The sequence below is a fragment of the Ambystoma mexicanum genome, chromosome 2p (assembly GCF_040938575.1).
Source record: "Ambystoma mexicanum isolate Mex_15411 chromosome 2p, UKY_AmexF1_1, whole genome shotgun sequence".
Classification (NCBI taxonomy): Eukaryota; Metazoa; Chordata; class Amphibia; order Caudata; family Ambystomatidae; genus Ambystoma; species Ambystoma mexicanum.
In genome coordinates this window covers 699,313,937-699,328,280 of record NC_090923.1, presented here as the reverse complement: position 1 = coordinate 699,328,280, position 14,344 = coordinate 699,313,937, and positions in this window count along the sequence as shown.

Genomic DNA, 14,344 nt, shown 5'->3' with positions numbered 1-14,344 from the left:
AGTTTGGTGAGGATTCGTCCAGGGAGAGCGAAGTTATAAGCCGCCCAAAAAGTGCTCTTCCTATGGAAACAGCAACTTAACCATAACTACATGGCCACTACCGTGGCCATTTCATATATATATATATATATATATATCAGTAAAAAAAACTTTGTTAAAGGGACGTTATGGTTAAATTGCGCTACTAAAAACCTATGAAATCCAGTAAAAAAAACTATGTTAACGGGACGTTATGGTTCGAAGTGAAACTGAAAAACCCTTGAAATTCGCCAGTTATGTAAGCTAAGCAACCATAAATCGTGCCACCACCATGCACTGCTAAGAATAACACCCAGGACATAAAAGATGACATCAGAAATGTCATTGATGACATCACTGATGACATCACATGTCTGGCTCCCCCTTTTTTCCTTTACTGACATATCTAGGCCACATGGTTTTCTTCAGTAACATTCAGGAATTAAAAATAGAAAAGGTACTATATTTGTAGACTTATCCTTCAAGTATGTTCTTACAGTAATTCCCTTGGGGTCCAGTCAGATCATGTGATATATATGCATATATATGCATAGGGTAAGTAGCACCTTTGAAACGTAGCAATCATTTCTCTGCATTAAGATAATCAGTTAGGTTATGAACACTTACTGCTACTACTGCTGTTTTTTTTCTTACTTCAATTTTCATGTATATACTCATATTTGTATGTGATGTCTCTTTCTGTTTTGTCTATAGTAATGCCATTATGTAGTAAGTGGTTTTTATTACCTACTTATCACATGTTTAACAGTATCCAAAACTCTAATAAGAAAACAGTTATCATTTCACTGTTCAACATGGTAAGCTTATGAATATTGCACCTCCATCATGTATGCTGCACACAATGCCTATGTTTCTACATGAGTACCTTAGTATACTGCACTTCATAATAGAATGCTATGTATATAAACACATTGCTTAACGCAATAATTAGCACTTGATATTTATTCTAATGATCCTTGACACTTTTTGGTCAACATTATAATAAGAATATCTTCTACAGAGTTTTCATTCAAAGTAAATGTACATGTGATGTCATCAGTGATGTCATCAATGACATTTCTGATGTCATCTTTGATGTCCTGAGTGTTCGTCTTAGCAGTGCACGGTGGTGGCGCGAGTTATGATTGCTTAGCTTACCATAAATGACGAATTTCAAGGGTTTTTCGGTTTTACTTCGAACCATAACGTCCCGTTAACAAAGTTTATTTTAGTGAATTTCTTAGGTTTTTAGTAGCGCAACTTAACCATAAAATCCCTTGAACAATGTTTTCTTTACAGAATTTAACAGGTTTTTACTAGCGCAACTTAACCATTACGTCCCTTTAACAAAGTTTTTTTGCTAAAGTTCATCGGTTTGTAGTAGTAGCATGTAACCATAATGTAAAGTAACATCTGACTTCATTGCACATCTTGCAGACAATGCCACATGACCAAATGTTGGCGCACAGCACGGTGACGTGTCCGAGAATCCGTACACACTTAACAATAAGATGTATGCCTCCTACATTTTGTACTGATGTAGGAATTTCCACCTTCAACATTTCCCTTGCACAGCTCCAACACTTATTCGTAGTCAGCCATTAACAATGTAGTACACAGTACATACTTTTAGCAAAAGCACTAGTTATCTGAAAATGGCATGAGCTAAGGCCCTCCCTCCTCCCCAAGAAACAGCAACACTGCTGTAATGAAGGAGCATGAGAAACACTGCCCATACCTTAGAAATAACACATGCACAACATTTTCCCCCGTCCAACTACCCCCCCATATTACTGTTTGGTGCCTCTTTGCTCATTTCTGTCCGCAAATTTCCTTCTTAGCTGTCCTTCCCAAAAAAAAGCCATCCGTAAACAAAGTAAATGTTCCTTTAAGACCCACATTTCACAGTTTAAAAATATATTTTTTTTTTAAATCGCATACACTCCATCTACTTTATATTTCTCAGTAAAGGACATAGACGCAATAAGATTTGCCATTAACAATCTAGATTTTCAAAGCAGTAACGTGTGCTACTAAAAAAGAGGATTTGTCGTTCTAACACGGGACGCCTCTGGTGTCTCGGATTAGAAAACAAAATGCTTTTCCACGATGGTCACCATAGCGAGGGAAGGCGGTTGTTCCATACATTGCCCCTCTTCGCTTTCCATGGTAGCCTGTAAAAAGCAAAACGGAAACGCCACGAGCACTTTTTTCCTCCCTTTCAAATGTATCCTAATGTCGAACAACTTTACCACAAAGCCAGTCCCAGGTGGACAAGGCGACTATAATCCTATTTTTTCTCCCTTCTGGTCATGGCCAGTATCTACATTGTGCGGATCATGCCCTTATACCATGACCCCGACATTCTGCCCACTCCCCATGGCTGCAGCCTACCCCTCAGCCAATAAACATATACCGCTACGTTTTTTAACTACATTACAACACTTGTGTAATACAAAACACTCCCACATCTCGTCATATAACCAACCCTAATGATATTTGACACTTTTTTGGATGCCGTTCCTCTCCAGTGTAGCCAAATGCGCCCATAAGCACCTACGTACCGTGATGCAGAACCTGCAAATGAACACACAGCGACGTACAACGTAGCACATTACATTTTAAACAAAATCCTTTTCCAAGATGGCCACCATAGAAAGGAAAGGTGGTTGTTCCATACATGGCCCCTCTTCGCTTTCCATGGCAGCCTGCAAAAAGCCAAAAAGGAAACGCTGTTAACATGTTACCACAAGCACTTTTTTCCTCCCTTTCAAATGTATCCTAATTTCTAACAACTTTACCACAAAGCCAGCCCCAGGTGAACATGGCCACTGTAATCCTATCTTTTCTCCCTTCGGGTCATGGCCAGTAGCCACATTGTGCGGATCATGACCTTATACCATGACCCCGACATTCTGCCCACTCCCCATGGCTGCAGCCTAACCCTCAGTCAATAAACGTATACCGCTAAGTTTTTTAACTACATTACGACACTTGTGTAATACGAAAACACTCCCACATATCATCACATAACCAACCCTAATGATATTGTACACTTTTTTGGATGACGGTCCTCTCCAGCGTAGCCAAATGCACCCATAAGAACCTATGTACCGTGACGCAGAACCTGCAAATGAACACACAGCAACGTACAATGTAGCACGTTACATTTTGAAATAATAAACTGGGTTTTAAAAGAAAACATTAACATTTTAGAATTTGTAAAGTACTTTAATTTCACAATAAACTGTCTGAGTCCATCGGACTATTCCCATTTTCAATCAAATAGTAACTTTGTTTCTTCGGTCGTCATCGAAAATGTTAATCGTGAGGCACACGTTGATCTTTTCGCATACACAAAGTATTCGCTTTCGATAAAGCAACCGCTTCGGTCGCACAGTGATTTCCAAGACGTCGGCATGAACTTCGGTCTACACCACCATAAAAGATGTTATGTTACTCCTAATGGCCACTCCAGCGTATGGACAAATGGGGCCGGGCCGGTCGTCCCACAAGACAGTGACGGTTAGGCAGCCGGTCACAAGTATGTGCATCAGGCGTGCAAAGAAGCCATCACTTGGCATCTGGAATCCATGGCAATCACAGTACGGCAGAATGTAGCTGTTTGGAAAACGTAACAGAAAATACGTATCAATACCCAACCTTTACCAAACAATTTAAAAAAAGACTAAAAGTACGTGGAAACTGATACACAAAGCGATGTGGTCATACATGACCTTTTAAAGAAATAATAGCACTGAACATGGGTGAACCTAGTGATAGCCTACAAATGCGAGGGCACTCTCCATAAGTAAAAAAAAAATGACAACTACACAGAAAGATAGTACCTCAGTTACATTTCCACAATTATTGTTCTGGTAATAAAAAATTAAAACTCATTCCGGTGTAGAGTCGTCAAAAGTAAACTTACACGATATTTACCATCTCCATTGTCTTTGTTAAACCGAGACAGCAATGTACTTGCACCAAAGAATCTTCATGAACTGATATTACATGTGTCTTACAAACGTTTTGAATACATAACCTCATCAAATGGTATTTTTTGAAAACTTTCACTCCCTGCATTCTTACTGAATTTTCCCTTTTGCTCAAGGTCAAAAAACAATTGACCCTTATGGGTTCAGTCGGATGCATGGGCCTACTGAGCTCACAACCAAAAAAGCAAACCAAGTGACCTTCACTCAGAATGAAAATACATTCTGACTTTGCAACAACATATTTGAATGCATGCGTGAGAACTGCTTCTCCCATACACTTGCAGAACCGCTATTTCCATCAAACAGTGCAGGTGGCTGCCTCAGATTTCAAACTCTAGGACGCAAGTCTAACTACAATATTATTTTTAATACATTATAACACAGACACAGCAAATCTTTGCCTGTACTTAGTGGACACTATATTGAGCAGCCACATCCCATCCCAGCCTCATTAACCCTCACCTTCCGAAACAGTATTTCATAAGGTTAACAAGGGCAATGGTGTGTTGTTTTATATGTGTTAGTGGCGATGTCCGCGTACACCAAAACACGAATGAAAGATGGCGGGCGCAACAAAAGAATCTGACGCACTTCACGCCATTCAACATCCAATCAGTGAACGCACCACATGTCCGCGACCATTACACTACAGATTAGCCAATCAGTATCTTGTCCGCGGAGCGAACAGGGAACAGTGTCTGCGGAGTGGACAAAGATATCACTAATGTTTCGAGACATACTTTTTGGTCATTTTAAAGAAAACTACTGGACGGATTGGCACCAAATTTGCAAAAGCACACTTTCAGGACCAAGCTACTGCTCCTGCCGCAAATTTGGTGAAAATCCGTCCAGCTGTTTGGGCTGTAGGCGTGCGCAAAGTTTTTCCCTCTTTCAGTCTATGGGAAAAAAAGATGTTTTGGGACACCCCCTATAACTTTTCCCCCCCAGCACCAAACATCACCAAACTTTGCAAAATCAGAGTGGCCCATGGCCTTTCTTAGCAAAGTTTGGTGCGGATTCGTCCAGGGGGAGCTGAGTTATAAGCCGCCCAAAAAGTGCTCTACCTATATAAACAGCAACTTAATCATAACTACACGCCCACTACCGTGGACATATATATATATATATATATATATATATATATATATATATATATATATATATATATATATATATATATATATATGTTACATGGCCACGGTAGTGGGCATGTAGTTATGGTTAAGTTGGTGTTTCCATGGGAAGAGCACTTTTTGGGCGGCTTATAACTTTGCTCTCCCTGGACAAATCCTCACCAAACTTTGTAAGAAAAGTATTTGGGTCACTCTGATTCTTTTTGAAAAGTTTGGTGAGGATTCGTCCAGGGGGGGCAAAGTTATAGGGGGGGTCCCAAAACTTTTTTTTTTTCCCATAGACGTAATGGGAAAAACTTTGCTCATGCCTACAGCCCAAACCGCTGGACGGATTTACACCAAATTTGCAGCAGGAGCGGCGGCTTGGTCGCGAAAGCGTGCTTTGCTTAATTTGGTGTAAATCCATCCAGTAGTTTTAAAAAAAATGACCAAAAATGTAAGTGAAAAAAATTAGTGATATCTGTGTTCGCTTCGCGGACACACTTCCCTGTTCGCTCCGCGGACAGGACGGTGATTGGGCAAGCAGCTTGTGTGATGTCCGTGGATATCTGACGTGCTCTCTCATTGGATGCGGTGAAAGCGTGCAGTGCGTCTGGCTTCAGAGACGCACGCCATCTTTGTTCCTCGCCGCCTGCACAGTAAGTCTTGTGTCTGTCTCCTGTTCCTCCCACCCCCGCTCATGCATCGTGTGTCCTTCTTGTCCCCCCACTCATGCTCCGTGTCTCCCCTTTTCCTCCAGCCCCCCGCTCACGCCATCGGAACACAGTGGCCAGCGGAGGGCTGAGGAGCGGGATCTGTCGCCTGCACACGAACGCTGTGTGTCTCTCTCCCTCCCCCCACCCCCCGCTCATGCCCCGTGTGTCTCTCTCCCTCCCCCCACCCCCCGCTCATGCCCCGTGTGTCTCTCTCACCTTCCCCCCACCCCCGCTCATGCCCCGTGTGTCTCTCTCCCTCCCCCCACCCCGCTCATGCCCCGTGTGTCTCTCTCACCTTCCACCCACCCCCTGCTCATGCCCCGTGTATCTCTCTCCCTCCCCCCACCCCCGCTCATGCCCCGTGTGTCTCTCTCCCTCCCTCCCACCCCCGCTCATGCCCTGTGTGTCTCTATCCCTCTCCCCCACCCCCCCACTCATGCCCCGTGTGAGTCTCTCCCCTTCCCCCCACCCCCCGCTCATGCCCCGTGTGTCTCTCTCCCTACCCCCCGCCCCCTCTCATGCCCCGTGTGTCTCTCTCCCTCCCCCCAACCCCCGCTCATGCCCCATGTGTCTCTCTCCCCTTCCCCCCACCCCCCGCTCATGCCCCGTGTGTCTCTCTCTCAACCCCCCACCCCCTCTCATGCCCTGTGTGTCTCTCTCCCTCCCCCCCAGCCCCGCTCATGCCCCGTGTGTCTCTCCCCCTCCCGCCCACCCCCCGCTCATACCCCATGTCTCTCTCCGCCTCCCGCCCACCCCCCGCTCATACCCCGTGTCTCTCTCCCTCCCCCCACCCCCCGCTCATGCCCCGTGTGTCTCTCTCACCTTCCCCCACCCCCCGCTCATGCCCCGTGTGTCTCTCTCCTTCCCCCACACCCCCGCTCATGCCCCGTGTGTCTCTCTCCCTACCCCCCACCCCCTCTCATGCCCCGTGTGTCTCTCTCCCTCCCCCCAACCCCCGCTCATGCCCCGTGTGTCTCTCTCCCCTTCCCCCCACCCCCCGCTCATGCCCCGTGTGTCTCTCTCCCTACCCCCCACCCCCTCTCATGCCCTGTGTGTCTCTCTCCCTCCCCCCACCCCCGCTCATGCCCCGTGTGTCTCTCCCCCTCCCGCCCACCCCCCGCTCATGCCCCATGTCTCTCTCCGCCTCCCGCCCACCCCCCGCTCATACCCCGTGTCTCTCTCCCTCCCCCCACCCCCCGCTCATGCCCTGTGTGTCTCTTTCACCTTCCCCCACCCCCCGCTCATGCCCCGTGTGTCTCTCTCCTTCCCCCACACCCCCGCTCATGCCCCGTGTGTCTCTCTCCCCCCCACCCCCCGCTCATGCCCTGTGTGTCACTCTCCCTCCCCCCACCCCCGCTCATGCCCCGTGTGTCTCTTTCCCTCCCCCCACCCCCGCTCATGCCCCGTGTGTCTCTCTCCCTCCTACCCACCCTGCTCATGCCCCGTGTGTCTCTCCCCCTCTGGCCCACTCCCCGCTCATGACCCGTGTCTCTCCCCTCCCGCCCACCCCCGCCTCATTCCCAGTGTCTCTCTCCCCTTCCCCCACCCCCTGCTCATGCCCCGTGTGTCTCTCCCCTTCCCCCCACCCCCCACTCAAACCCCGTGTGTCTCTCTCCCTCCCCCCACACCCGCTCATGCCCCGTGTGTCTCTCTCCCTCCACTCCACCCCCGCTCATGCCCCGTGTCTCTCTCCCCTTCCCCCACCCCCCGCTCATTCCTCGTGTGTCTCTCTCCCTCCCCCCCACCCCCGCTCAAGCCCCGTGTGTCTCTCCCCTCCCACCCACCCCCTCTCTTGCCCCGTATGTCTCTCCCCCTCCTGCCCACCCCCAGCTCATGCCCGTGTGTCTCTCGCCCATACGCCCACCCCCCGCTCATGCCCCGTGTGTCTCTCTCCCTCCCCTCCACCCCCGCTCATGCCCCGTGTGTCTCTCTCCCTCCCCCCACCCCCGCTCATGCCCGTGTGTCTCTCGTCCTCCCGCCCACCCCCTGCTCATGCCCGTGTGTCTCTCTCCCCCCACCCCACTCCACCCTGCTCATGCCCCGTGTGTCTCTCCCCATCCGGCCCACCCCCAACTCATGCCCCGTGTCTCTCTTCCCCTTTTGCCCACCTCCTGCTCATGCCTCATGTCTCTCTCCACTTCCCCCAACCCCCGCTCATGCCCTGTTTGTCTCTCCCCCTCCCCCCACCCCGATTATGCCCCGTGTGTCTTTCTCCCTCCCCCCACACCCCTCTCATGCCCCGTGTGCCTCTCTCCCCTTCCCCCCACCCCCCACTCATGCCCTGTGTGTCTCTCTCCCTCCCCCCACCCCCGCTCATGCCCCGTGTGTCTCTCTCCCTCCCACCCACCCCCGCTCATGCCCCGTGTGTCTCTCTACCTCCCCCCCACCCCCGCTCATGCCCCGTGTGTCTCTCTCCCTCCCCCCCACCCCTGCTCATGCGCCGTGTGTCTCTCTCCCTCCCCCCACCCTGCTCATGCCCCGTGTGTCTCTCCCCCTCCGGCCCACCCCCCGCTCATGACCCTTGTCTCTCTCCCCCTCCCGCCCACCCCCCGCTCATGCCCTGTGTCTCTCTCCCCTTCCCCCCACCCCCCGCTCATGCCCCGTGTGACTCTCCCTCTCCCCCGACCCCCGCTCATGCCCTGTGTGTCTCTCTCCCTCCCATCCACCCCTGCTCATGCCCCGTATGTCTCTCTCCCTCCCCTCCACCCCCGCTCATGCCCCATGTCTCTCTCCCCTTCCCCCCCTGCTCATGCCCTGTGTGTCTCTCTCCCTCCCCTCCACCCCTGCTCATGCCCCGTGTGTCTCTCTCCCTCCCCACCCCCGCTCATGCCCGTGTGTCTCTCATCCTCCTGCCCACCACCTGCTCATGCCCCGTGTATCTCTCTCCCCCCCCACCCCCGCTCATGCCCCATGTGTCTCTCTCCCCCCACCCCCGTTCACGCCGCGTGTGTCTTTCGCCCTCCTAGCCACCCACCCCCGCTCAAGCCCCGTGTGTCTCTCCCCCTCCCGCCCACGCCCCGCTCATGCCCTGTGTGTCTCTCTCCCTCCCCCCCACCCCCACTCATGCCCAGTGTGTCTCTCTTCCTCCCCCACACCCGCTCATGCCCCGTGAGTCTCTCTCCCTCCACTCCACCCCCGCTCATGCCCCGTGTCTCTCTCCCCTTCCCCCACCCCCCGCTCATGCCTCGTGTGTCTCTCTCCCCCACCCCCGCTCAAGCCCCATGTGTCTCTCCCCTCCCACCCACCCCCTCTCTTGCCCCGTGTGTCTCTCCCCCTCCTGCCCACCCCCAGCTCATGCCCGTGTGTCTCTCGCCCATACGCCCACCCCCCGCTCATGCACCGTGTGTCTCTCGTCCTCCCGCCCACCCCCTGCTCATGCCCGTGTGTCTCTCTCCCCCCACCCCACCCCACCCTGCTCATGCCCCGTGTGTCTCTCCCCATCCGGCCCACCCCAACTCATGCCCCGTGTCTCTCTTCCCCTTTTGCCCACCTCCTGCTCACGCCCCATGTCTCTCTCCACTTCCCCCAACCCCCGCTCATGCCCTGTGTGTCTCTCCCCCTCCCCCCACCCCGATTATGCCCCGTGTATCTTTCTCCCTCCCCCCACACCCCTCTCATGCCCCGTGTGTCTCTCTCCCTCCCCCCCACCCCCGCTCATGCGCCGTGTGTCTCTCTCCCTCCCCCCACCCTGCTCATGCCCCGTGTGTCTCTCCCCCTCCGGCCCACCCCCCGCTCATGACCCTTGTCTCTCTCCCCCTCCCGCCCACCCCCCGCTCATGCCCTGTGTCTCTCTCCCCTTCCCCCCACCCCCCGCTCATGCCCTGTGTGACTCTCCCCCTCCCCCCGACCCCCGCTCATGCCCTGTGTGTCTCTCTCCCTCCCATCCACCCCTGCTCATGCCCCGTGTGTCTCTCTTCCTCCCCTCCACCCCCGCTCATGCCCCATGTATCTCTCCCCTTCCCCCCTGCTCATGCCCTGTGTGTCTCTCTCCATCCCATCCACCCCTGCTCATGCCCCGTGTGTCTCTCTCCCTCCCCCCACCCCCGCTCATGCCCGTGTGTCTCTCGTCCTCCTGCCCACCCCCTGCTCATGCCCCGTGTATCTCTCTCCCCCCCCACCCCCGCTCATGCCCCATGTGTCTCTCTCCCCCCACCCCATTCACGCCGCATGTGTCTTTCGCCCTCCCAGCCACCCACCCCCGCTCAAGCCCCGTCTGTCTCTCCCCCTCCCGCCCACGCCCCGCTCATGCCCTGTGTGTCTCTCTCCCTCCCCCCCACTCATGCCCCGTGTGTCTCTCTTCCTCCCCCCACCCCCGCTCATGCCCCGTGTGTCTCTCTCCCCTTCCCCCACCCCCCCGCTCATGCCCCGTGTGTCTCTCTACCTCCCCCATCCCCTGCTCATGCCCTGTGTGTCTCTCTCCCTCCCCCCACACCCCGCTCATGCCCCGTGTGTCTCTCTCACCTTCCCCCCACCCCGCGCTCATTCCCCGTGTGTCTCTCTCCCTCCCCCCACCCCCGCTCATTCCCCGTGTGTCTCTCTCCCTCCCCCCACCCCCGCTCATGCCCCATGTGTCTCTCTCCCTCCCCCCAACCCCCGCTCATTCCCCGTGTCTCTCTCCCCTTCCCCCCACCCCCCGCTCATGCCCCGTGTGTCTCTCTCCCTCCCCCCCACCCCCGCTTATGCCCCGTGTGTCTCTCTCCCCCCACCCTGCTCATGCCCTTGGTGTCTCTCCCCCTCTGGCCCACCCCCTGCTCATGCCCTGTGTCTCTCTCCCCCTCCCGCCCACCCCCTGCTCATGCCCCGTGTCTCTCTCCCCTTCTCCCCACCCCCGCTCAAGCCCTGTGTGTCTCTCCCCTCCCCCCACACCCACTCATGCCCCGTTTGTCTCTCTCCCTCCCCTCCACCCCCGCTCATGCCCCATGTCTCTCTCCCCTTCCCCCACCCCCGCTCATGCCCCGTGTGTCTCTCTCACTCCCCCCAACTCCGCTCAGTCCCCGTGTGTCTCTCTCCCGCCCCCCACCCCGGCTCATGCCCCGTGTGTCTCTCATCCTCCCGCCAACCCCACGCTCATGCCCCGTGTGTCTCTCTCCCCCCACCCCCGCTCATGCCCCGTGTGTCTCTCTCCCCCGAACCCCCGCTCATGCCCCATGTGTCTCTCCCCATCCCGCCCACGCCCGCTCATGCCCCGTGTGTCTTTCCCCCTCCCGCCCACCCCCCGCTCATGCCCCGTGTGTCTCTCTCCCTCCCCCCACCCCTGCTCATGCCCCGTGTGTCTCTCTCCCTCCCCTGCACCCCCGCTCATGCCCTGTGTCTCTCTCCCCTTCCCCCCACCACCCGCTCATGCCTCATGTGTCTCTCTCCCTCCCCCCACTCCCGCTCATGCCCCGTGTGTCTCTCCCCCTCCCACCCACCCCCACTCTTGCCCCGTGTGTCTCTCCCCCTCCCGCCCACCCCCCGCTCATGCCCCGTGTGTCTCTCGTCTGTACGCCCACCGCCCGCTCATGCCCCGTGTGTCTCTCCCCTTCCCCCCACCCCTCTCATGCCCTGTGTGTCTCTCTCCCTCCCCCCACCCCCGCTCATGCCCCGTGTCTCTCTCCCTCCCCCCACCCCCGCTCATGCCCCGTTTGTCTCTCTCCCTCCACCCACCCCTGCTCATGCCCCGTGTGTCTCTCCCCCTCCCCCCACCCCTGCTCATGTGTGTCTCTCTACCTCCCCCCACCCCCGCTCATGCCCCGTGTGTCTCTCTCCCTCCCCTCCACCCCCGCTCATGCCCCGGGTGTCTCTCTCCCTCCCCCCAACCCCGCTCAGTCCCTGTGTGTCTCTCTCCCTCCCCCCCACCCCCGCTCATGCCCTGTGTGTCTCTTTCCCCCCACCCTCACTCATGCCCCGTGTGTCTCTCTCCCCCCTCCCTCGCTCATACCCCGTGTGTCTCTCCCCATCCCGCCCACCCCCTGCTCATGCCCCGTGTGTCTCTCCCCCTCCCGCCCACCCCCCGCCCATGCCCTGTGTGTCTCTCTCCCTTCCCCCATCCCTGCTCATGCCCCATGTGTCTCTCTCCCTCCCCTCCACCCCCGCTCATGCCCCATGTCTCTCTCCCCTTTCCCCCCACCCCCCGCTCATGCCTCCTCTGTCTCTCTCCCTCCCCCCCACGCCCGCTCATGCCCTATGTGTCACTCCCCATCCCACCCTGCCCCGCTCATGCCCCGTGTGTCTCTCCCCTTCCCCCACCCCCGCTCATGCCCCATGTGTCTCTCCCCCTCCCCCCACCCCCGCTCATGCCCCGTGTCTCTCCCCTTCCCCCACCCCCTGCTCATGCCCCGTGTGTCTCTCTCCCTCCCCCCACCCCCGCTCATGCCCCGTGTGTCTCTCTCCCTCCCCCCACCTCCGCTAATGCCCGTGTGTCTCTCTCCCTCCCCCCAGCCCCTGCTCATGACCCGTGTGTCTCTCTCCCCTTCCCCCCACCCCCCGCTCATGCCCCGTGTGTCTCTATAGCTCCCCCCACACAAGCTCATGCCCCGTGTGTCTCTCTCCCTCCCCCCCTCCCCCGCTCATGCCCCGTGTGCCTCTCTCCCTCCGGCCCACCCCCCGTTCATGCCCCATGTCTCTCTCCCCCTCCCACCCAACCCCCGCTCATGACCCGTGTCTCTCTCCCCTTCCCCCCACCCCCGCTCATGCCCCATGTGTCTCTCCCCCTCCCCCCACACCCGCTCATGCCCTGTGTGTCTCTCTCCCTCCCCCCCACAACCACTCATGCCCCGTGTGTCTCTCTCCCTCCCCTCCACCCCTGCTCATTCCCCGTGTCTCTCTCCCCTTCCCCCCACCCCCGCTCATGCCCCGTGTGTCTCTCCCACTCTGGCCCACCGCCCGGTCATGCCCCGTGTCTCTTTCCCTCTCCTGTCCACCCCCCGCTCATGCCCGATGTCTATCTACCCTTCCCCCCAACCGCGCTCATGTCCCATGTAACTCTCCCCCTCCCTCCCGCCCCTGCTCATGCACCGTGTGTCTCTCTCCCTCCCCCCCACCCCCACTCATGCCCCGTGTGTCTCTCTCCCTCCCCTCCACCCCCGCTCATGCCCCGTGTCTCTCTCCCCCTCCCGCCCAACCCCCGCTCATTCCCCGTGTCTCTCTCCCCTTCCCCCCACCACCCGCTCATGCCCCGTGTGTCTCTCCCCCTCCCCCCACACCCGCTCACGCCCCATGTCTCTCTCCCTCCCCCCACAACCACTCATGCCCCGTGTGTCTCTCTCCCTCCCCTCCATCCCCGCTCATTCCCTGTGTCTCTCTCCCCCTTCCCCCCACCCCCCGCTCATGCCCCGTGTGTCTCTCTCTGTGCCCTCCACCCCCGCTCATGCCCCATGTGTCTCTCTCCCACCCCCACCCGCGCTCAGTCCCCGTGTGTCTCTCTCCCTCCCCCCACCCCTGCTCATGCCCCATGTGTCTCTCATCCTCCCGCCCACCCCCCGCTCATGCCCCGTGTGTCTCTCTCCCCCCCAGCCCCTCTCATGCCCCATGGGTCTCTCTCCCCCCACCCCCGCTCATGCCCCGTGTGTCTGTCTCCCTCCCCCCCACCCCCGCTCATGCCCCGTGTGTCTCTCTCCCTCCCCCAGCTCATGCCCAGTGTGTCTCTCTCCCCTTCCCCACCCCCTGCTCATGCCCCGTGTGACTCTCTCCCTCCCCCCACCCCCCGTCATGCCCTGTGTGGCTCTCTCACCTTCCCCCCACCCCCCGCTCATGCCCCGTGTGTCTCTCTCCCTCCCCCCCACCCCGCTCATGCCCCGTGTGTCTCACCCTCCCCCCTACCCCCGCTCATGCCCTGTGTGTCTCTCTAACTCCCCCCCACCCTGCTCATGCCCCATATGTCTCTCCCACTCTGGCCCACCGCCCAGTCATGCCCCGTGTCTCTTTCCCTGTCCTGTCCACCCCCCGCTCATGCCCCATGTCTCTCTCCTCTTCCCCCCAACCTCGCTCATGTCCCATGTGTCTCTCCCCCTCCCTCCCACCCCCGCTCATGCCCCGTGTGTCTCTCTCCCTCCCTCCACCCCCACTCATGCCCCGTGTGTCTCTCTCCCTCCCGCCCAACCCCCGCTCATTCCCCTTCCCCCCACCACCCGCTCATGCCCCGTGTGTCTCTCCCCCTCCCCCCACACCTGCTCACGCCCCATGTCTCTCTCCCTCCCCCCACAACCACTCATGCCCCGTGTGTCTCTCTCCCTCCCCTCCATCCCCGCTCATTCCCTGTGTCTCTCTCCCCTTCCCCCCACCCCCCGCTCATGCCCCGTGTGTCTCTCTCTGTCCCCTCCACCCCCGCTCATGCCCCATGTGTCTCTCTCCCACCCCCCACCCGCGCTCAGTCCCCGTGTGTCTCTCTCCCTCCCCCCACCCCTGCTCATGCCCCATGTGTCTCTCATCCTCCCGCCCACCCCCGCTCATGCCCCGTGTGTCTCTCTCCCCCCCAGCCCCTCTCATGCCCCGTGGGTCTCTCTCCCCCCACCCCCGCTCA